Genomic DNA, 24535 nt, shown 5'->3' on the forward strand with positions numbered 1-24535 from the left:
ACCATAAATTCTTTCCGCACACTATATATGTATATGTATTCGAGAGAAAGAGAGAAAAAGAGAGAGGCAGCTTAGACGGGAGAAGCAGTTTACAACGAAAAGATCGGAAAAAAGTTTTCTATACGATATCGAATTCCGCGACTCGATTCGCATTACGTATCCTCGAATTTCTATGAAAAAATCTCTACGGATAAAAATTCATCTATCGCATAATTGCATTACATTGATATGACATTTGAAAAGATTTTAATCATTCGGATCATTAAAGAAGTAATTAACCTCAACGACTTAAAGAAAAATATCGAATGGAAGATGAAGAAAAAAAAAAGAAAGGGAAATAAAAAGCAAGCGAAGTTAATTAATTTGTATCCTACTGTTTATAGGTTGAAACCTCTTTGAAGAGGATATTATAAATAATGATGGCCTTTCTTTTTATAACAATTTTTTTAGTACAGTATTCGCGTCACTGATGCTAACAAAAAAGAATGGCCCGTTTTATGGGAACGAAAAATAAGACCACATAAACTTGGACTATTCGTTTTATTAATGATTTCAAAGAATATATAAGTAACGAAGAAAAACGATGCTATCCTTTACAGAACGCGCACAATGTGTGTATGTTCGTACGATCATCAAATAATTTTCGCTTTTCGTACTATGCACTCACACACGTGTATGTACTTTCCCAATAAGAATTTAATTTTCCAAACTTTCAATTATTAATAATTACAAAAATATATACTATGTTATTCTGTTACAATGAAGATCAAGCCTGGTTCTCGGTTTCTGTTAAGAATTTAACTGTTCCTCGTTCGGTCTTTCGTGTTAGATAACGAAAAATAAATTAGAAATTCGAAGTTTTAGTAAAGGTTGTGTGCTAGAAATGGAATCGTACAATGTTTCAACAATTTTCAAACAGATTGTTGTCCGTAGTATTATTAATGGCAATCATATTCTGCAAAATATTTCGAGCGGGATTAATTAGTTTGTCATGAAACAGGGACGCGAATCGTTTTCGAAAGTTTTAACAAATCGAAGTTTCTCTCGCATTAAACGCAATGATCAAGGCAATGAAACAAGGATAAAAGATGGAATTAATCGTTTATACGTGATTCGCGTGTTTGCCACGAACTAGTAGAGTAAGTTAGAAAACAAGGCTTTGTTTCTACCGGAATATTGGCAAACAATGTATTATACTATAACCCATACAAAACAAGTTAATTAACAATGTCTCATTCTTGAAGATAAAAGGAAGAAGAGAGTTATATATATAGAGAAGTATAAAGAGAGAGAGAGAGAGAGAGAGAGAGAGAGAGAGAGAGAGAGAGAGAGATAGAGAGGAAAAGGTAAAGGTAACAAGACAGTTGAAAATGTGTTAACGAGGGCGCAAACAGCCCTAGCAAGTAAAAGACGACCTAAGGAAATATGCATGGTAAATGCAACGGCAAGTTTAGTTTCGGGCTGACTTGGTGTAATCAGAAAACGGGGGAATTCGAAAATGCTGCGAAATGCACTGACGTGTAGTAGGAACGACGGTTGGTGTGTTGGCGTGGCCGCGTTAGGAACTATGCTAAAAAACTTATCGAACCACCTTTGGGAAGAGCGTTATTACGATTAGAGAGGTAAAAGTTGCTAAAAGCTATGGCGTATTCGTGTTTACACGGGTACCATCTTGGACTCGAGAATACTGGTTTGCTTTGAGCAAACATCAATCGGAGATATATCCAAGTTACTACTGCTGCTGCTGCTGCTGCTGTTAACTTAGGATGACAAAGTGCATACAAGAGTACCATAAATAAGAAAGGAAAAATATTGTCACGAGATATAAAACTTCGTAATTATTTAACGCGCTAAAGAACATATCCGCAAATTTATTCGAGAAAGAAAAAAAAAGTTGGCGGAGAACGGCAGCAGGCCTTAAGGATAAGAGAAAAAGAAAATATGGTCCATAGGAAGGGTGGGGTGTAGGTGGCGGGTAAATGGTAGCGTTAGCCTGGTGGTGGTGGTACGTGTCCAAAAGTGAATTTTATCTACGTGCTTGGCGAACGAATATGTAGGTAGAGGTGCGGGGGAGGAGGTGCGTTGGTTGGTCGGCACGGTACAATGGAGGACTACGAAATCAGAGATAAGTGGCGCTCGACGACGGAATTTAGGAATACCTTCGGCGAACGACGGGTATACCAGGGACACGAGGCGTGCTGCATTTAATATGCGCGAAGGAAAGGGTCGTTCGAGAGGGCCAAAGTGTCCTCGGAGAGAATAGGAGAGTGAGAGTGAGAGAGAAAGAGAGAGAGAGAGAGAGAGAGTGAGTTCTGGCCCTCTAATTTATACGATTGCGGGGCTAGGCCGCGTTTCCTACCATTGTTCCCCTCACAATAAGTCTGACGCTGCATGCTCGTGTTTCTTTACGGACGCGTTTCGGCCCTCCTTCGTCCTCGTTCCTTCCCTTTCCCTTTCTCGATTTCTCTCTCTCTCTCTTTCTCTCTCTTTACCTGCCGCGAAATTTACACCAAGCTCCGCGACATTCGGCACGCAGTGTGTGCCCGTCGTCTAGAATGCTCTTTACGACTGAAACGTATCGTTTCTGTATCAAATATCCGTTTCGGTACGCGACACGGGGGGGGCGGGGCGGGGCGGAGAGGGTCCCACAGTCGACTCGATTTAAAACTCGTGGGAATATATCCTTTCGTCGAAACGTTAGAACTTTATCCGTTACACGCTCGCGTCTAGACGATACAAACATTTCTATTTATTATTACGAGACACGTTTCATATTTATTTTGTTTTTGTTTTTATAAGCATACACAATCAAAGACTCCTATAAACCAATAAAAGTCGATTCGTCGAGTTATATTTTTTCTTTCTTTTTCGGATCAAATTCTATTCAGTGTCTTATTCGCAGTAACGTTCATGAAATATTTAAACATTCCATAGCATATATATATCATATTCGAATATTTCGTTCTCCCCTCCCTCTGATATCTTCTTATCATAGCACGTAATCGTCGAATTAACGTTTACACGTTAACATTTCGTTATCGTCAAATAGAATGATAAAGAGGGAACAAAATTATTCTTCCCGTTTTCTTTGATAAAAATTGTAACAAAAAATTTCTGTAAAAAGGATGAAACACTTTGGAAGAAGTAAAGATATGTTTAGAATCGGGAATGCGAATGGATTCTATGGATAGGAATGAAAGACTAGGTTGGAAGTTAGTTAGGGAAATTCGAAAACTCGAATCGAATGCGGAAGAAGAAGAAGAGAGAAAAGGAGGTAAGAAAGGGGCGGAGAGGAAAGCTTCTCTTCTGCTTGCTTCGGGGGGTAGGGGGCAGGGGATTCGACGAGAAGGACGAAGAAAAGATCTGGAACGAATGAAGTAATCTTGCCTCGTTAAAGCCATTGGAGAACGATGAGGGTCTTCGATGCTCACTCGCAAAACTGAAAGGGAAAGAAAAAGAAGAAGAAGAAGAAGAAGAAGAAGAAGAAGAAGAAGAAGAAGAGGCTCGTCCAGATAGAAGTACCCAGACTGATCTTTCGAACTGCGGACTCGCATCAATTAACGCCGAAACTCCCTAACAGAAACTTCAAAGGGATAGGAGAGAGTGGAACGAACTCTGCTTCACTATTAGATACCACCATCGTCCCGTCATCTCCTTCCACGCAATTGTTTCATAATCAATGAACCATTCGCCATTTTCTTTGAGTACTTTTGTTTGTTTTATTTATTCTTTGTTGTAAAGCAAACCCCTAACTTCCTCCACCACCCCACCCCAAGAATAAAACTATTAGGATGAACCAAAAATTTCGCGCGTTTATTGCATTCTTTCACGTATAGCCCGATTTGTTTTTATTCATTATTTTATATTACGTGCAAACGTGAAATATATTATATTAATTTAAAAATAACACACGTCGTACTATCGGTTAACCCTTGATATTCCTATCGGCTTTATTTTATTGCGATTTTATTTTTTTCTTTTCCAAAAATTGTAACAGTTATACGTCTTCGACAACTAATATTATTAATTTTACATCGGAACGTGTTCGAAAAGAAGGGAAAGCAAATATTAAAAAAAAAAAAAGAAAAAAAATGAAAAGAAAAGAGAAAAAGAACGGGGGGGTAAAGTTAGAAAAATACACGTTGGCAAGAAGATCGCCGCGGACCCGGCGAAAATAAGCTTAATTTCACTGAGTGAAATCGCTGCCAAATGTAATGCGTCTACCGTTGGCCAACGTTGGCCACCGCAAACAGCCTCCTCCACCTCCACCTCCACCTCCCCCTTTTACACGCGCATACAGAAAGAAGACTACTCTTTCTCTTGCCTGCTACCTCTGGAATTTTCTCTCTCTCTCTGTCCTTCTCTCTCTATCTCTCTCTATCGACGGATTAGCAACTGCGGAATCACGGCAAAGAAAGCCGGTAAAAAAAGGATAAAGAGCGGTGTGGGTAATATATATGGGTCTTTATAGAGAACCGGGAGTGGGACTGGGAGGGGGAGGGAGAGGGTGCAGGGAAACCGCGTGCACGTGTTTGAAATATTTTATTTCTGCTTGTGTTGGCAAAGTTCGCGATAGCCAATGACATATTTTTCTCCGTTACTCTCGTCTATCCTTTCCCCCCCCCCTCCTCTCCACCCCATATACAACCAAACCACCAATAAAATAAGAAACGTATAGACCACCACGCGAGAGGAGGAATGCCAGCATTCGATCTTTGATCAACGGGAAACATCCTGACCAAAGGGCAAAACCACATAGACTATTCTCTATTAACTGTTCCGTTTCATTTCATATACACGGTGATACTTCGATGGGAACAAAAATTACTTTTTGATTTTTCTTTTTTTTTTTTAAGCGTGGCACTATATCCAGCAATTTATTAACCATGCGAATAAATGCGTTGAAATAAATTCTTTTTAGGAACCTCTCTCTCTCTTACGGAACATTTAATTTTTAATATTAAATAAAAGACATGATTTTTTTCTGTTATTTTGTTTTTTTTCATTAATAAAGATACTTTCAGTTGACGATCGATACACCTTAATTAAAATTTCGTATCTAGGTATAAGACTATCTCACAATCCAAGTGTACCTAACACCACCATCACCACCTTTGATCCAAGCAACATTTACGCGATGCATGGATACCAGGAAACATCGTTGCTGCAACTTTTATACACTTACGTCGATCGACAATATAAATGCTGCACGACCTCGCTATATCACCCAGAGACCTGCTTCATGCTACTATTTATGCCCACACAGCTGGCGTCGACGTCACAAAGTCGAAACTACAGTTTAAAACTTTCGTTACGACCCCGATGCATATGTATATACCTTACCCTATACCTATTCTCGTATGTATAGATATGCTTTTATATGTATATATATATTTAAGCGTTCATGTGTCGAAAGTTATTACACAAATTCGATCGCAATAATGCACTTTATAAGGTTTATTGCTCAATGTAACCAACTCAAATGTAAAAATACTATTTAGGAATAGAATTATATTAACATTTTGTAGATTCAACAAGGATAAATACTATTTTACGTCTAATCAATTTCTAATAGATTATTCACGTTATACATAAATGTTATACGTACGTATATTTAATTTACGATGAGATATATTTAAAGAAAAGGAAATAAGAAAACAATTGGAAAGAAACGAAATAACGCAAAGCTACAACTCACGAATACCACCACAACCATCACCACCACCACCAATAGATTCAGTCATAGTTCAAGTTATAGCTCAGGTAAACTTCTACGAAACTAGTCAAGATCTATGTAGGTCGTACTAAATGTACAACGTATTTTCTAACGACATTATTAAATAATAAGACGGATAGAATATTCGATAATAGTTAGAGTTCTCGATTTATGAAGAATTTAACTTGGAAGGTAAAGTTCGAAGTAAAGTAGCGTTTCTCTAAAGACGAATAAGAAAAAAAGAAACTGTATATTTCGAGATAGACAAGGGATTACGATCGTTCGATCACGATCAGTATACTTGTTAGAACGTAAGCCGATGATTAATTATTTAGTAACTAAAGCGTATCCACTATGCATATATTCGCAGCCAAACGCTTATGGTAATACAGTGTTACCCCAAACTTCAGACATTAACCTTTACTTCCTGCTCTTTAGATTTCTCTTTGTTCATGGGGTAAAACATAACAGTGATTAACTATTACATAATAATTGGTCATACTTATTAATTTGAAATTTTCGTCATTTAAGAAGAAATTTGCATAACGGAACAGCATTAGCATACATAAGAAATGTATAAATTTTCTTATAAGTTTCGTACCTTATTTTACATATATTTAAAATTAAATATACACACACCCATACACACACACGTGACGTATTATTAAATAAATTCTGTATATATTATATCTTAACCATGTAACGAATCCAAAAGCTCAGGTAATATTTTTTCTTTCGATATTATCAATTTAATTAAAAGACCACGTTTTTATGTTTCCCTTTTTTGTTTCCAATCGATACCACACGATCGTGTACGTAAAGTTCTTAAACATTACGTACCAGCGGATATTTACTAAAGGTAATACTCTCGGTGCTAAACGCGTTCTAAAAAGACAAGAAAGAAAGAAAGAAAGAAAGAAGAAAGAACACTAGTTAAGATTATGAGGCTCTCACCAACATCGTGGCCATCGACGGAACGAATCGATTTCAATCTAACAGATGTTATGAACAGTTTAAACGGTAAAATATCCGATGTTGAGTGTTTTCGGATGCTACGGAAAAATCCTTTTCTATCTCGAGAGAGAGAATTTTCGATTTTTGCGGTAAAAAGGAAAAAGAGAGAAAACAAAAAAAAAAAACTGATACCAATAGTGGTATAGTAAAACGTATAAGATATAGGAAGATTAGAACAGCAGGCCGTTACGATTTCCGTCGCCTAATAATCTGCATCGTCGATTGCAGTTTCGCATAATTATGGACCTACGATAGGCTTGCATCCTCTCTCTCTCTCTCTCTTTAACGTTTATCCAAGCTGTGCGTTACGTGTAGGGAACCCGCCTTCTCTTTATCCACTACTACCACAAACTTCCCCGTCCTCTCATAGGTTGCAACGCAGCCAAGGTTTAGTATGCGCATTCCCAGAACCGCAAGACCTTCCTGCAGCAGCACCATTCTAAAACATACGTTGCCTGGATGAGCCTGAGTGAGAGGGGAAATATAGAAGGTGGTAAACGAGGTGAACGGGGGAGGGGAAAGGGGGGGATGGATGAAACAGCCAAAGGTACGTTCGTTCACCGCACACGTACGAGGAGGACACTATCTCTGTCGGCAGACATCGTTGAAGATACTACCCAAGCCTTGCCACGGAGTTACCGTTGCTTCATTTACCGGTATTGTTGTTACCCGATCCTCCTCCTTATTCTCTCTCTCTCTCTCTCACTCTCTCTCCTTCTGATGCATCGAGTTATCGGCACGAGCTTCCAACCCGTAACCTCTACAATGGCACGAGGAGAACACATACAAAGCTAACTCTCTCTCTCTCTCTCTTTCTCTCAATGCTATATGTTCCTTCGCATTATGCGAGCTTCTGTTTCAGTTTCTGATTTCGATACCTACTACACGTGGAACACGTGAATAGCTAAACACATATCATCATCGACGATTCCTACTCTCGTAAAGCACCGAGGAACTGCGGTGACAGTAGAAGTAATCGATATAACGCGATTAAGTACTATATCTATGTCATAATTGGTATTATGATTTGATATAACAAATTGTAATAAGATCTTTAAAGGTGTTTAATGTATTTTCTTTTTATTCCTTTTTTTTCAAGAAATTATTTGTTATTCAATTAGTTGTTTCTCTCGTCTCCCCAAAAATAAAATTATTAATAAATAGGTATCTTAGGGAAGTTGGACATTAAAAAGAACTAGAACTTCGTTTTGATTAATTGGACGTTTCGTTCCTTTATTGGGACTTCTTCAGCAACTTAATCTCTAAAGTTCAGCGTCTTTTTTTTTATTTAAGCAGACATACATTTTTGTAATATTCAAAACACTATACATCTAGACTTCATTATCTCTTGATCCGTTATATTTGAACACTCAACAAAACTGTTTCAATCTAGACTCAGTCTGAGACTATATTTCATATATATATCATACGTCAGTTCATGTATGTATGTAAGATAATGAGAAGATTAATTATTATTAATCTTCGATTGATTGCAAAACATAAATGCAACATTCGTAAATATAGAAATCGCGTACGACTATCTTAGAAATATCCTATTCATTGTCAGTGAATTTAGATTGCATCAGAGGTAGACGATTGCAAATGAATAATGCACCAAACAATACCAAACTCGTGCTCGACGTAATTAATCAATATGACTTTATTGCGATAAAAATATGACACCCACTACTATTCTAAGGAAAATAAAAACGCAATATTATCCATCCCGAATGCTTTTTCTTGAACAAAGTTCACTCCCTCTGTGTAAGAAAACCTTTCTACAAAACGTTCGGTAGGTGCATTTACGAAATTGTAGAGAATAAAGTCGAATAATTCAAGGGAATATTGCATTCGATTCGAAACGATAGATCCGGAGTTTCGGGGTAATACTATCGTTTCTTCGGCATCGATAACGACAACAATACGTAAATAATTCATAAAGGGGATTCTTTCCTTCGTAATCCGTTACAAGAGGAAGCGAGGAAAAGTCCGAAAATGCTTCGTGAAATTGATACAACTGAACTTTCAACTTTGCGGAATAAAATAAGAAGAAAAGAAAATAAGATATCTTCTCTCAAAAAGATGTGAATCATTTATAATCCACATTACAGGATTGCCGGCCGACGACGAGTTATTCATTTTGTTCTTTTTCGCAAATGGATAGAATTATGGCTTCCTTATAACGCATCTACCGTGTAAATGCATATTATATCGTCTTATCTAGAATATCCGACGTAGTATACGTACAGGATTATATCAGATTTGCGTCAAGGTTGCTTCAGGTGATATTACCTACTCTATTATACTACGATTTCGGTAAATACAAATAATACACAATGTAATATGTTAATTAATATTATCACATTTTAATTTACTTAAATAGATCAATACTTAATAATTTTTACAAATTAATAAAGAAGAAAAATATTCTAATGAATAATCGAATAATGTTCGTGACGATAAAGTTTTGAATCTCCAAGTTTTCAATACTATTCGACTCAAAGCTTAGACCCCACACATACACAGACCTCTAATTGAAAACATTCTTATTGTTACGATTAAACTTAACATTCGTAAATTATATCACTTACATCATTTACACGCCCATCGAGACCTTATCGAGATTATCGACATGAAATGAGCAGTTGCAGTCGAACCAATTAACTTCCTTTTGCCAAGGGATACTTTTTTTTTCATCTCGATCTTTCCCAATAATATTAAGGCTAATATACCGATATCGGTGATACTCGATCGTTCGGATAGACAGGTAACCCATTGAACGATAACGATCCTGGGGACACAAGGAACTAGTTTACGTCCATTAATCACCGCACCTGTTTCACGTCCTGGGAGAGCATAAACACGCCTACGTGCATGTGTAAAAGACCTTGCGCTGATGAAACACCTTTCTACTCTAATGTAAACGAACGTTGTCCAGAGTTTGTTCTACGGTATTTTACTTGCGACTTATAGACGATGCGAGATACACGATGACTATTAACTTTCTAGTATTTGTTCAACGTTTCCTGTCCAAATTGAAACGAAATAATAAAAAAATACAACCGATTTCGTGGAAAAGGAAAAAAAAAAAGAAAAAGAAAATATATGGAAACTAGTTTTTACTAATAAAACGTTGAGTTTCATGATTCGGAAACGAAAGAAAAATGTAGAAAAAGTGTGTAGGAATAAATTTTAATTTATCTATGATCATTATATACGCAAAGTATTACTTATTCTCAGTAATACAAGGTATACGCGTATAAGTATAGTATAATGTATCGTTGAATTGTTTTTTTTTTCTTGTTCTTTTTCTTTTTCTTCTTATGCACGATACACTGATAAATGAGTTAAAAGAATGTCGAGAGTGTTTAAAGAAAGTGTTTCTATCATTTGATCAAAGTTCTTCAATTTAAGCATACTTTAAGTCACCGAGAGCCACGACAGTGTGTCACGCATTTATTTCATTCCGCAGTAAAGTAACGACGTCTTGGGTTTCACAAGCATCGGTTACTGCGCTTCTCGGAAGAATAATGGCTTTCGCTGAAGTATGCTACTCTTCATCCAGTGATATCTTACCTTCCTTCAGGGAACTTCTCTCCTTCCCTTCCTTCCGTTCCCTTCCTTCCCTTTCTTCGAAATAATCTGAGGAAAGCCATTACTTCTTAAGACGATCGCTGAGTTACTACTATTACTCAAAGTTAGTTACAAAGAGCACAATTTTCTAACTAACGTAACATATCATTGCAACACTAAAGTAATCGACATTAAACGACACAGTACTAAAAGTGTCCTCAAAAGTATACTAAGGTAATTATGTTTTTATACGGTATAATAGCTTTAAAATTGCATAAAAGTATACGGGATAAAATAAAGATACAATATTTGTCTGATACAAATTTTGTTTTTTTTTTCTATTCGGCAATGAAATAATTTTTTCCAAAATAATACCGAAAAACAAATTGTCACCGATAATAAAGCATCGATTCTATACATAGTCGTTTATTTCAACGTATTAATCATTTCTATTGTCGTATTTATCGAACGAATATTTTATTTACTATGCAATACAACGCTAAAATATTCGTGCCCGTAAATCAGCTATAAAGTAAGCAGTAAAAGGTTAATAAAATTTTTTTTTTAGCTGCGCATTAATCCGAAGGAAGAAATACGAGAAAAGTGTTATAACGATACCAAGAGTTTACTTTATGTTAACTCGTATGGGCTGATTATTATGCATTTGATAGTTCTTTAATGGCTTCTACTTTTCTATATCTACTTTTTCAACGATACTTGGTTTAAATACTTGCAAAAGAAATATATATATGCATATGTAATATAATGAACTTAATATCAATGAAATGTATTCAAAGTATTTTTTATTAAATGGCAGGTCTTTTCGTTTCTTCTCGACCGTAAAAGATGGTCTGGGTGAGAAGGAAATAGCACCGATTACCGACGACAATTAAGTGATCCGGCAACCGTAAACTCCCTGAAAGTTCTTCTTACCGCATCGAACTGCACGTCCGGACGTTATTGTCCGTAACTACTAGTTGTAACGAGTGGTTACTCTTGAAACGCGCCAAGGATTTTCGAGTGTCAAGTGTAAAACGACGTTTGGACAACATCACCATCGGTGAAGGTGAAACCATTTTCCACTTTAATAGATGATACATGAGTATAATACTTGAAACAAACGTGCCAATGTTTTTTACACCAAACAACCTACCTATATTTTTTTTTAGGAACAATTCCAAAGAAAACAACGACATACATCCTATTTAATAATAAACCGTGCTGGATTATTTTTAACCTTTATATTATAATGTTCCTATTTCCTTAATTGGACTGTGTTACAACGAACGTGTTTAAGAAATTTACAAGAATAATATTCAGAGGAACGCGTAAACGAAGAAATAGAGAAAACTTGACGAAATAAGAGATGAATAAAGAGAGAAAATTACGAATGAGATTCGTGGATAAGCTTAGTCAAGGTTTCTCTGGATAAAACGAGAATCAGGGATCAAAGTTCTGGGTACTTGCTAGCTCAAGGAGCAACCTGCAAATATGATAGAATGAGAGTGAGAAAGAGAGAGAGAGAGAGAGAGAGAGAGAGAGAGAGAGAACGAGAGAGAGAGAGAGAGAGAACATCGGTGAGGAATATAGCATTTCAAGGTGTATGCAATCATCTGAGCGAGGGTAAACTCTTCTTCTCCTATCTCGTGTTATCTCTCTTCAACCAAATGTAACTCAATGCGGAAGAACTTGACGGGTCTTGCCGTTGATTAGAAGCGTTCCGTTGAGTTTGTCAGTACGAGCTTCGAAAATTAGACAAAGCCGGGAAAGGAAGTTAGAGAGTGGGAGAGAGTGAGGCTTAGAAAGTAAGAGAGAACTAGAGGAAGACAGAGGGAAAGCTATAATGATTTGCAAACGCGTGAAATTACTCTTACCTGGAACACATCGGTGGTGCTAGTTCAGCATATATCCGACATTCATATACCGAAAATATTTTCCTTTCAAATAAAGATTTTCTGAACTAGATATTATCTACACGATGATGATGAGTAAATATAACAATATAATATATAAAATGAGAAAACAACAAAGAAACGCTTTCACATTCTAACATTCGTAATGAACACGCATATTTTTGTAATGTCACGCGATACTCGGTATAATAAAATATATACTCAAAAGTGTTTTCTCCGGATGTAATGCTTGTGCGCGTAAATTAAATAAGTTTAATTCGTGCAAAACGTAGGGCAAAAGAAAAATATAATAAATGAGTATCCATGTAATACGCACTCTTACTCGCAAAAATAGAATAATTTTCAACATCGATCGAAACGTTAAAGGGTAAAAGAGGTAAAATTTTCGTTTACGCATATTGTATAGACTTGAAAAATTAAAATTAAAATGAAAAGAATAAAAAATGTAGGACAAACGAGAATGTAATTTTAAGTCTCGCGAAATTTTCGTCTTAAATTACTCGGGGCGTCGTTTTACCGGCAACTTGTTTGATTTTAATTTATATTCGACTATCGCAAATTGCGACAGTATCGTTGTTACGACGATGAGAAGAAGATCATTATTACGATGAGATCGTAAGGATGCCGTCAAACCACAAAGTTTCTTTTCATTTAGCATAAAAATCAAATGAAACGAATCAACGACATTGTTGTTATCGAAAATAGGAAATAGAAACTATCATTTTTTTCGTAAAAAAACAACTACGAAAGAATCTCTTTCTTTGTTTCTTTCAAATATTCGAACTTTGACTCGTACCTTACTAAACATCCTTTCCTACTCGAAACGTTGAGAATTCATTAAGAAATAGTTGTTTCGAATGGAAACGGGGAAGAAAGAGAAAGAGAGAGAGAGAGAGAGAGAGAAACGGATATCTACCCTAATTTGTCTTAGCGTTTCGTGAGTAAGCACGACTTGGCACACGGCGCGTAATTATCGTTAGAAATTCCATTGCACTAAATTCCTGAACGGGTAAGTGGCAGAATTTTATCTCTGAAATACCTGTGGTCAAACCCCTCCTTCCCCCCGCCCCCTTCCCCACCCCATATCTTTTCCTTCGCACGACTTACTACCAAGGCAACGGAAAGAGATGGAGGAAAGTGAAAGAATGGTCGAACCCGGTATTGCTTGTCAAACTCAAACACTTTATTACGGTTTTCTTATGGCTCACTTCCAATTGCTTCGGAAAATTTTTATCGGGTTTATTTCTCAAATGGGAATATTAAAAACTGCTGCTGCTGCTTCGTATTTTAAACTATTTTATATTTCAACGTATCATCATTAATTCGAATTTAAAGTACGCAAATTCTTAGCAATTCAAGAAGTCTAAAAGTCTTTTCGTACGCGAAAGATGCTAAAGTATCATTTAAAGTTGGATTAATGATACTTGAAAGATAAATTAAAGTCATTTAAAAGTGTCATTCGTGATATTTCAATGTCAATAGAGGAAAAAAAGCGAAGAAACATTTTGGATTTATTCTACATTTTACACGTCGATTCTCGAACGAACAAAAGTTGTGCGAATAAAATAGAAATAGTGTGTCATTTCGGTTTTATAATATATTATTTAAACGAAATCAAGGGGGGGGGGAGAATAAAAAAAAAAGTGGGATGTAAATACGAAAGGTGAAATGAAAAATCTCTATGGTCATTTTTGTGATTTCACTTGCATAACCGGCCGTGGCTACATGTAATATCATTCTCTTTACTCGCGTATTTTTAGTACTCCCCTTAATTCGTAGGTAGGTTGCATAAGCTCGTTTGTACGCATATGCAAGAGCAGTAGCAGTAGCAGCATCAACGTAGTAGGTAGGTACTCGACGGATCCTGACTATATTATACTCGATCTAAAGGTTTACATCGGCTTTTCGTGAAAATGAATTTTGAGAATATTATTTCACGTGCTAATTCCTTTTCTCGTTGATGCATATCTGGCTTTTCTAGAATATGCGGCAAGAAAGAGAAATAGAAAGATAGAAAGAGAGAGAAAGAGAGAGATAGAGGTACTTAGTTTCGAGCACGTTTCAAATGACAGTGCCAACCGATTAAATTAATATTATATTTCCCCTTCCTTTAACGTAATGACGTTCTACTAGTTGTCGTGCTAAAGCTATTCGTCACGTTTTAACGAGCTACCACGTATTTATAGCGTCATAATATTTCTACGGGAGAAAGCCACATAACGCGAACTCTGCTTTATTTGCAAACCTCGTAAATGCGAATCTAGACATTGCGAACATTTCTATGCACGCCATTAGCTATCTTTCTTCTTCTTCTTCTTCTTCTTCTCTCGGTACATCTGCTGCATTTGTTATCTTTCTCTATTTTTTCCTCATAGGATCCTAAAAATTGTATTCTTCCTCTTGACTATCAAATCTTAAAGGTTGATTAATTTGAAGGCGTGTACGAAAAGTAATCGTTTTCATACGATTTGCACTCGACTATTCTTCTCTCTCATCCATTCCCTTCTTTTTCTATTTCTCTCTTGACTTTTTATTTTATACTTTTCAATTCGATTCGGCTAACAAGTTCCGTGCTCGTTGTACGATGAAATTTCTTAAAAAGAAACTTCCCCCTTTTTTCTTGCTTTTCTTTTTTTTTAGATAATATTTCGATCTACTACTGATGGAATAAAAAAATGAATAAAGAATGGGAAAGGGGAACGAATAAGAAGAGAAAACCGATAGATAGATAGTAAAGATTTCAATAGAGTACCTTAAATATACTATTTCATTGACAACTTTGAAAACTAATCAAACCTTTCAACGTGATTTTCCTTGTCCGTCTCTGCTTTTCGTAAAAGTTTAAGGCGAAGGATAACACGGTTGCAGCCCATTCATAAATGACTTACAATTTTGACGTGGATTACGACCAATGTATTTTGTTGCTTCGATAGATATCCAAACAATTTACCTGAAAAAGAAAAGAAGAACGAGATTAGTTAAATTACATAATAATAATAATAATAATAATATTTTAGATAGTAATGAAAAAGAGCTGTGTGTGAGTATAACTTGTCCTCTCAGTCAAAGTTTACTTTAAATTGATTTTTATTCATTGATTTTTCATCGATACGAATAAGTAATTGAAATTTGACAATATACGGAAACGATTAATATCGAAATCTTTCTAACTTTGTTGACTTACTTTAATCATAAATTAACCTTGCTCCAGTGTGTTCAAATAAATTCGAGCACACATTTTTATTTATTTTTCGTGATAGAAAAAGCGGTTTCATCATCATTTTGATATTATATAATATCGAATAAAAAAGAAATCCTTGAGAACGCAAAGGCAAAATGGAGTGGGAGAGGATGAGAGAAAAAGGAAGAGAAACGAAAGTTTTAAAAGAGTATATATAAGAAGGAAGAAGAGGAAACAGGGATCGGAGCTATAGAAGCGTATCGAGGTTTCAATTTCGTTTCAATTTCAAATAAAAGCAAGACTAAACTCCAACACGACCCTCGATCGAAAGTGGATACTACCACGGTGTGGAAAAATTACGATGAGCTGAAAGAAATACACATAAGAAAGAGGGAGAGAGAGAGAGAGAGAGAGAGAGAGAGAGAGAGAGAGAGAGAGAGAGAGAAAGGAAAAGAGTTTGCGAGGAAAAGGAAAAGAATAAAAGATTGCAAATAACGGATGCAAGAACAAAACATTTGCCAAGGATTCTCGATAGGTATAGTCGTTTTATCCGAAATATCTGCGACCAGATCAAATATGAAGAAGGAGATCAAATGATGTGTGTGCAAGTTTTCTGGGTTAACGTGATTGATCGCAACTTACGTTACGTGCCAAATTAATTTCGCGTACTTATATTACTATATAAGTATAATATATATATAATATTATATAACTATAACTTAAACACACACACACACACACACATAACGTATATTTTCAAGAATCGGTAAATTAGTGATCGAAGATATCCTTAAACCTTCATTATTTTCAATCCAGAATTATAATAATTACCGTAATATTCAATTGTAAAATGATCTCAATAGATCGCACGAATGGTGCGAAATATTACACGTTTTTTTCAACAATTTGTCAAACGTTTTATTATCCTAAAAGATCTCATTCAATATACGAATACGTAACTTTTTCTTTTTTTTTTTTTTTCTAGTAAATACTTAAGCTTATTGTTAGCAGGAAGTAAGCACAAAAAAAGCTTTTCGAAAATCCTTCCAAGATACTTTAAACATTTGCCCTACTGAATCATTTTTTTCTCGTTGAATTTTTCCCCGTATAATAGAGCTTTGCCATTATGCATGATTATCAAACAAAAAATTCGCTATCTCTGTTGGACAAAATGGTACGAGTATGTTCTTTGTTTCAACCGGTTATTCTTTGACGTCTTTGAAACTCATCTATTCTTTTTTCCTCCTTTTTCTTCTTCTTTTCTCTTATACTTCTCCTATTTCTTTTACGTGTTCTTTTCTTTTTTTTTTGTACAGCAATAAGGCACAATCCATCGGAATATATCCCAAGGCCGAGATATTAGATATAGCTGTTAGAAAAGTTCATCGATGAATCGATAACGTTGGTTGGCAGTTGATATCACTTCGGGAACTGTTATCACGTGACTTTTGCACGTCACCCTGTAGTACACAGTGTCTCACCATTGCATTCTGGAATCTTTTTCTCCAGTGAATTTCCTCACTTTTGTTTTCTCATCTCTTTTTTCATTTTTCGTTTTTTTTTTTACTTTTTATATTCTCCTACAGAGACAATGGAAAAACGTGTTCAGTTACCAGGTATTCCTTAACGTCATCTATCTATATACCTTTTTATATAACCTTGGAAGGATTATATATCCCGGGAAAAGGTTCACTTATTGTTAGTTCTTTTATGAACAAACTAGCATTTAAAGCGACTCCGTATACTAATGTCCTACTTAACTGTTCTTTTTGTTTCATTTTCTTTTCGTATCATCCTGATTAAAATCATCTGTTTTTAGTCAACAACGTATGAAGGAATTAATGTTCCCCTGCTTTTACATTGAAAGCTTCTGCTTATGAGATTGATCGTGGTGATTTGATAGAAATATCGAAAACATTGTAAAAAAAAGTTAGGAGAATCATCCGGTTGTTCATTATAAAGACTATTAAAGGAATCCCTTATAAGATAAAAGGATCGATAATGAATGTTTTTTTTTTTTCCCCAAGAGGAGAAGAAATCTCGATCTCTGCAGGAATAAAATCACGCGGATCATCGTGACGATGTTAAAAACCGAGTTCTTGAGAAAATAAAGAGAATAGAGTACAAGAAGAATGATAGTAGAAGAAGAATGGAATAAAAGGGGCGCGCGAGGAGATGAAGAATCTTGGTAGAAGATCTGATTTTAAATTCGTTTCGTCCATTAAACGTCTCTCTAATAATTTCGTTTCACGGCGATGAGAAAGATCGGTGAATGAGAATTACCATTTCTTCTATCTCTCTCCCACCCCCTTTCGTCACTTTCAATCGTGCGACACACAGAAGGGAAGAACAATGATAGTCTTCTAGAATTTTTCTCAAAGCTCAACAGGTTCGCGGTAAAAGAGCAGCATCATCGTCCTCCTCCTCTTCCTCCTCTTCCTCCTCCTCCTCCTCTTCCTCCTCCTCCTCCTCCCCCGATGGTTACGTGCTTTTCTTAACCCTCTTTACTTCGATATTTTTACGATTCGGCATTTCAAATAAAAAGAAAAAAAAACAAACACATATATATATATATTTTAGATACGTATAGTATTATATATCCCCGTATAGATATATTTAAAGAAAGAAAGAGTAAGTGAGAGAGAGAGAGAAAAGGGTCACGTAAAAGGTAAAGGGAAAGCAAATAAATTTAAAGACAAAACAGAAAAGTAGGAAAGACCGAGATTATCCACGTAGAAAAGTGAGCTCGACCGCTTTTAACAATAGCTTAGGGCTTTCGTTCGTTCTGGCCATTACGATTTACATAAAAGGTACCGCGCGTTTCGAGATAGAGCAAGGAAAAAAAGGGGAATGGGGTCGGTCGCGTACACGTGTCACCACCTACTACTACCTCGGTGGTGCTTTAGGTGGTAGAAAAGAAGAAGAAGAAACGGAAGAGGAGAGATTGTCGAGGGTGGGGGAGAAGAGGAGGGAACAAAAAAAGGTAGAGGAAGAAGAGAAATGACCATTTCGCACGTGCGTGCTCTCTCATTACGACGAAATCTCGATGCGCGAAACGAAGTGGAGTAAAAACGTGATGAGCACGCAAATCGGCTTCTCCTTCGTCTCCTTCTTCTTCTTCTTCTTCTTCTTCTTCTTCGCGTGTTTCAAACCCTTCCACCTCATCCCATCCCACTCCTCTCCTCTCCTCTTCCGTGTCATCCCCACCCATCGTTTTACTTTCGAGAAGCTTCTCGCCCCATAGTTTGAGAATAATAATACCGTTTCACTAACTTTTACTCGAAAGAGAATTTCAATGCTTTACTTTTTTTTTTCCATCGTTAATTACTCGGCAATCGTTGATGAATTAGATTCGACCACCACCACCACCATCACTACCACCAGAAGCCTACACGCTTGGTTACTATAAATCATTTCACCCTATTATTCTTCTTCTTCTTCTTCTTCTTTTTTTTCCTCTTTCAACAACCCGTTCTTTTTTTACTCCAATATCATCAGATTCCCCACACCTCCCCCCTTCCCTCTCGATTCTTTTTTACTTTGAAGTACGTATCGGTTGCTTTGACGTTGACGTCGCACGTTGCCCGAACCGTTCGAAAGACAGCACCATCAACCGCTCGGGACGATGATTGATTGATCGATCGATCGATCGAACCCAAATCAATCGATCATCGGTAACTTTAATTACCGATAACGAGACGATAATAACTGGTTATATAGAGATTCGGGGACGTGAGAAGGAAAATCGTTATTGTCTTTCGTCCTCGAGATAACATTTGCAATTATTTTTCTATCAAAATAATCAAAGTATTTATACAAATTATTTCAATATTCTTGACAACCCGTATCTCTTTTAATATTACAATTCATTTATTACTATACCTTGAAATATTTGACGGATCATTTATGGGATCATAAAAATATTATATTCATTTCGTGAGCCCCGATTCTTATAACAATTCCTATTACTTAACACTTGATTTGCGAACTGAGCGAATTTGATTCATTCAAAATTTGATTACTATACATATACAATATATAGAACTTTGAAAAACATACGTTGATTTTTAGTTACCTAATGAAATATACCGTAAATATTAATTCCTCTCCTTTACTCAACCCCTTCATTCAAACAATGTTTCTAAGTCATTAAAAAATAATGAACAAAACGTTAATCTAATCTTAACAATAACATATAATCTCGAATATAATACGTCAGAGAATGGAAACTAAACGCGCGTAGTTATTTGTAGATATTGGGAAACACGGTTAGAGTTGTTGGAACGGTAAGAGGAAGGAAGTATTCCAAGTTCGAAAGGGATCATCGAACAGATTGCTTCGTAGAAAGCACGAAGAAGAAGAAGAAGAAGAAGAAAAAGAAGAAGAAGAAGAAGAAGAAGAAGAAGAAGAAAAAGAAGAAAAAGAAGAAGAAGAAGATACTTTCCCCTCTCCGTGAAAACTCGCTGGATTACCCAAGGTCGACGATTTCCCAGTCTGCCAGAGGAATAAATCGCCTCTCTCTCTCTCTCTCTCTCCCTTACTTTCACGCTGAGCGTCTTCTCAAGGATCTCGAGTAGGACGATTATCATCGTGAAAATCTCAAGAGGGAACCGGAGGTCCTGGGTCCTTCTCATCGACAGATTCTATCTATCCCGGTAGCCTCTTTCTCCAGTCATCCTGTCGTTCCCCAACCACCCACCACTCACCCTCCTCTTTCCCTCCTTCCCTCCACACCCCCTCTCTTTCTTCCTTCCTTCCTTCCTTCCTTCCTAACTCAACTCCGTTGCTTTTTGCCGCTCGATTCTCCGTGAAAACCGGTAGAACTCGTTCACAAAGCCGATGTTCCTTCCACGAGAGGTGAGTTCATGGATCAGAAGAAAGAGATAGAGTAATTCGAACGGGGAGGGGGTAAAAGAAAGAAAGAAAGAGAGAGAGAGAGAGAGAGAAAGAAAGAGAGAGAGAGAGAGAGAGAGAGGTTGAAAAGAGGTAAGAAGGTAGAAAACGATGCTGGTAGAGAAAGGGAAAAAGAAACGGGAGAATGATATATGGGAATAGAACGAAAGGGAAAGAAAGAAAGAAAGAAAGAGATAGATAGATAAATAGATAGATAGATAGATAGATAGAGAGGAACGTAAACGAAACGAACGAGGCGACGAGACTACTCGCTAGAGTGCCGAAAGAACAAGAAGAGAAAAAAAAAAGAAAGAGAAAAAAAATATATAGAGACCATGGAGAGAGCTTATATTATGCAAAGCATGTGTTCTCCTTTGGATTTATGGGTGCCGTTTTGCTACCAACTACTACCCATAAGATGGACCGCACCGCCTCTCTAGAGAATATCCTCCTCCTCCGCCCACCCTTAACTCGTATTGTCTTCTTTTTTCTTTCTTTTTTTCTTCCTTGCTTTTTTCTACCATCACGTCCGCCGATCGCTAACGTCGATACGACCCACTCGGACGACTTTTTCAAATAAACATAAAAAATATCAAACGTTACGCGGAATTGTTTGCACTTATTTAACGTTAAACTTATCCAAGAGCGTTCTATAATTTTTGTAAAATAAAAATATAAATGCGGTGGTAACACATAAAATGTACATTATTCGTTTGCAAATGAAAGTAAATATGCAATTGGTTAAAATCAAATTTCATATGAAGATAATATATTTTGTTTAGTTTAAACCAATCGTTTGACCGGCAGGTTTAGTGTTAACATACTTTTTGTGCATGTAACGGGGACAAAACCTCTTGCAATATCGAAATCTCAGTAAGAATGCGTTTATATAGAAAATCTTATAGCTTTTAATAAACTTATCATTTTGTTCTTTAATTTTATTAGAAAGAAGTTTCATTTAATTTACGTGAAAACGAGACTTAGTTCAACGACCGCACTTCGATATAAATTTATTCGCGCGAATTCGTTCGTGGATGGCAACGTTATAACCGATTATATATGTATTCCTCATAAATTTATAACAAATTTACGTATTTATACAATGGGCAGCGAAGAGCCCCCCTGGCCAGCTGCCAACCGGGCAATTTGATTATTTCGAATCGTGGTCGGGACATAATCTATTTTTCCTCTCTAACCCTTCTACTCTTCTGTGCCTCATCATCTATAACCACCACCACCACCCAATCGGGTACACCCCGAATCCCTTTGATTGAAATAACTCGTTAATTACGTCAATGACGCGGCGTTTAAATATTTTCCATCGGCTGGGAACATAATATAACTACTCCTAAACGACATATTATTATTATTATTATTATTATTATCATCATCGTCATTATTATTCCGCTTACGAATAGGGGGGGTAGAGAATGAGTGACAATTTGTTTCCCCGACATTAAAGCCTGAAAAAATAAGATATAATACAAAAAAAAAAATAATTAGTACCTAATATTCGTAATTGCGATTTGACAAAGAAAGAAAGAAAGAAAGAAAGAAAGGAAAAAAAAAAAAGAAATGAAAAAGTCGCTGCTTGATTATTTCAATATTTGTTCTTAGGAAACGAGACCGGTAGAATGACGAGGGAAACGAGAGGTAGAAAAAACTGTATGGGGGATGGCATTTTCACGACTGTGCGAGAATAGGAAAAAGGAATAATAGCTGAGAGTACGAAAATAAAAAAAAATAAAAAAAATAAAAAAGAAATAAAACTTCATCCGGCACGGATTGGATAGTCTCTCTTTCTACCCACCACTCCGATAAAGAGAAAGAAAAAAAGAAAGAAGGAAGAAAGAAATACTAAAGAGATAGAGAGGATAGTAGAGAAAGAAAAGCACCCGACGACGACATTTTCTCTCGCAATCCGTAATTAGGCAGAGGAATAGTAGCTCGGCCCTTTTCACGGCAGGGATTTCTCCCTTTTTTCAAATTAATACCGGCCAACAATGTAGAAAATATAGTTGGAGAGAGAGAGATAGGTAATTAACGCGTTATTGTGTCAAAAAAAGCGATATTTTCGTTTGTTTGCTTGCTTATTCGCTCGTCTTCTTTGCTAACTTGCTAACTTGCTAGCTCGGAAACTGCGAAATTAAATTTTTTAACGATTAACGACTTTTCAAACGAAAAATCCCATCGAGCGCTATCGCGTATGGCCGTATCCCTCCCCCTCCCCCTATTCCTACCCCTACCCTTCGTTTTAACGCTTTATACATCTAGCATGCATGTCGTTACAAAAACGGGTATAGAATGCAGCTTTGGAACTACTGGCAACCTCGGCTTTACCGGCCGACAGCAACAGGTGCGAAGGAAAAATCAATCCTACGTTATATTAAATTATTAAACGCATCAAACACTAATTACTTGGTATTATTTATTACAATGTAAACGTACTGCCAACAGGAATTATTCCTCTGATCCTCGGCTACGATAAAGTTCATCGTATCTGTCCACTGATTTTCAACGAGAGAAAGAGAAAGAGAAAGAGAGAGAGAGAAAATATTATATATCGTATCGATTTTAATAACGAATCGCAACATTTCTCCATGATTCCTCTGCTTTTATTTAATTTTCTGTATTTAATAAATACAAATCATCATTATAACAGAGTATTTTACTTGTTATAAAATGCATTATCGTAAATTACTTGATATTGCAAACATTCGATTATAATCGAATTAAGATTAAAAAAAAAAAAATAAATAAAATCTTATTAATTATTGTGTAAATTACGTTCACGTTTCGGCGTAATTTAACTACGCCTAATTGCGATAAATGCGTTCGAGTAAGAAAAAAGAAAAAAAAAAATAACAAGAATAGACATAACAGTGTTGTATCGCGGTAAAGCGAACGACCAAATACGATGACCAAACTTGGCAACTCGAATTTATCATTGAAAGAAATAAATATCGTGGGGAATAATAGTTGTAATAAAACTTTGGATCACTCGATGGTCAGATAAATATGTTTAATATATAATATTTTAATTCGCATATATATATATACTTTGTTTTATAACATAGGGTTGTTGCCAAGACTCGACAAATGACCCTATATTATCTATCCATTCATCCTTGACATAATTATCAAATTTCCGATCTTGATAATACTCGTAGAAGTAGCTTTACTGAAAATTCGCCGGAAAGTTTTCGTAAAAGAAAACCGTTTCCTAGTGTCCAGCTAACAGAAAAGGTTAATTTATATCTGAAATTTTTTCCCGATTCGTCGTAGTATCCTCTTATCCCGCACGGTATCAGCGGTATTCCATGACCGGAAAACATCGGAAAACAGAACTATTTATTCCCGAGTTTCGGGTCCCGTGCCGAGTTCTCTATGTGTATACATATACATGCATACATACATATGTATATACGGAAAGAAACGAGTTTCGAGGCTCCTCCGACTTTGTGGAACCATTCGGTCCGTTCGAGCCATAAATCGGCGTGCTCATCTTTAAAATATGCGGATGGAAATATTTGAACTCTGTGTGTGTGTGCACGAACGGACGGAAGAAACTGCGAATCCGAAAAGGAAACAAGAAAGGAGGGGGGGGGGCTGAGGGTAGGTACTATGAAGAAGGAAAGAGAAGGGGAAAGCAGAAGCAAGCAAGCAGCAGGAAGTTGCAAAGGTGGTAGTAAAGATGCCATTTCCTTGCAATGGTGGTGGGTTTATTCGATGGATGCACAAGCAAGCCTTACTGTAAACCACCTTTTCACCCACTTCTCAGGACGCACAGTTCCTCTCTCTCTTTCTCTCTTTCTTTCTCTTTCCACCTTTTCCAGCATCGCTACAGCTCGTAAATTGCACGGCAAATAATTGATAGGCGAAAGCGATGTTTCTATTTTGTTGGCAGCATTTGTAAAGAGGGGCATGCGATTTATTCCAGCTCACCGCCTCGCTGTCTGCTTTCGGTATAAATGGCCAAGCTGAACGACGTGCCGAGGATGGGGTGGATGGGTGGTTGGTGGTGGTGGTGGTGGTTGGCTCTAAGGGTGTACGAACCAAAGAAAAACGAATAGGAATAAAAGCTGTCCGAAGGAAGGAATCAAGCGAGTTGTTGTTACGTACGAAATAAAAAAGATTAACCCAAAGCACGGAAAAAGCGGAAGTTGGATAGGAAAAGAGTATCCTAGGATAGTCATCCAGAGGATAGAGTTCATTCAAACTTTTTCTACATCGTTCGTTCACGAC

The 24535-nt window shown here is 36.6% G+C and overlaps 1 protein-coding gene and 1 long non-coding RNA gene across 5 annotated transcripts in view; both read right to left on the reverse strand.

The window, feature by feature from the left end:
• The window catches only part of LOC106793645 (RNA-binding protein Musashi homolog Rbp6), a 549523-nt gene that overhangs the window by 407118 nt on the left and 117870 nt on the right, over positions 1-24535 (reverse strand). The window contains exon 1 of one of the 4 annotated variants that reach the window (XM_014760806.1): positions 15013-15096. The exons of the other annotated variants lie outside the window; for them this stretch is intronic. The gene's annotated coding sequence lies outside the window, so the exon portion shown is untranslated. Of the gene's footprint in view, positions 1-15012; positions 15097-24535 lie in introns of those variants that run through there. 4 annotated transcript variants of the gene reach the window in all.
• The window catches only part of LOC106793672, a 100264-nt gene continuing 90876 nt past the window's right edge, over positions 15148-24535 (reverse strand). Inside the window, exon 3 of the long non-coding RNA XR_001382452.1 lies at positions 15148-15166. This is a non-coding gene — a long non-coding RNA (uncharacterized LOC106793672). The remainder of the gene's footprint in view (positions 15167-24535) is intronic.

The sequence above is a fragment of the Polistes canadensis genome, unplaced genomic scaffold (assembly GCF_001313835.1).
Source record: "Polistes canadensis isolate GaletaPanama2010 unplaced genomic scaffold, ASM131383v1 scaffold_1, whole genome shotgun sequence".
In the NCBI taxonomy this organism is placed as follows: Eukaryota; Metazoa; Arthropoda; class Insecta; order Hymenoptera; family Vespidae; genus Polistes; species Polistes canadensis.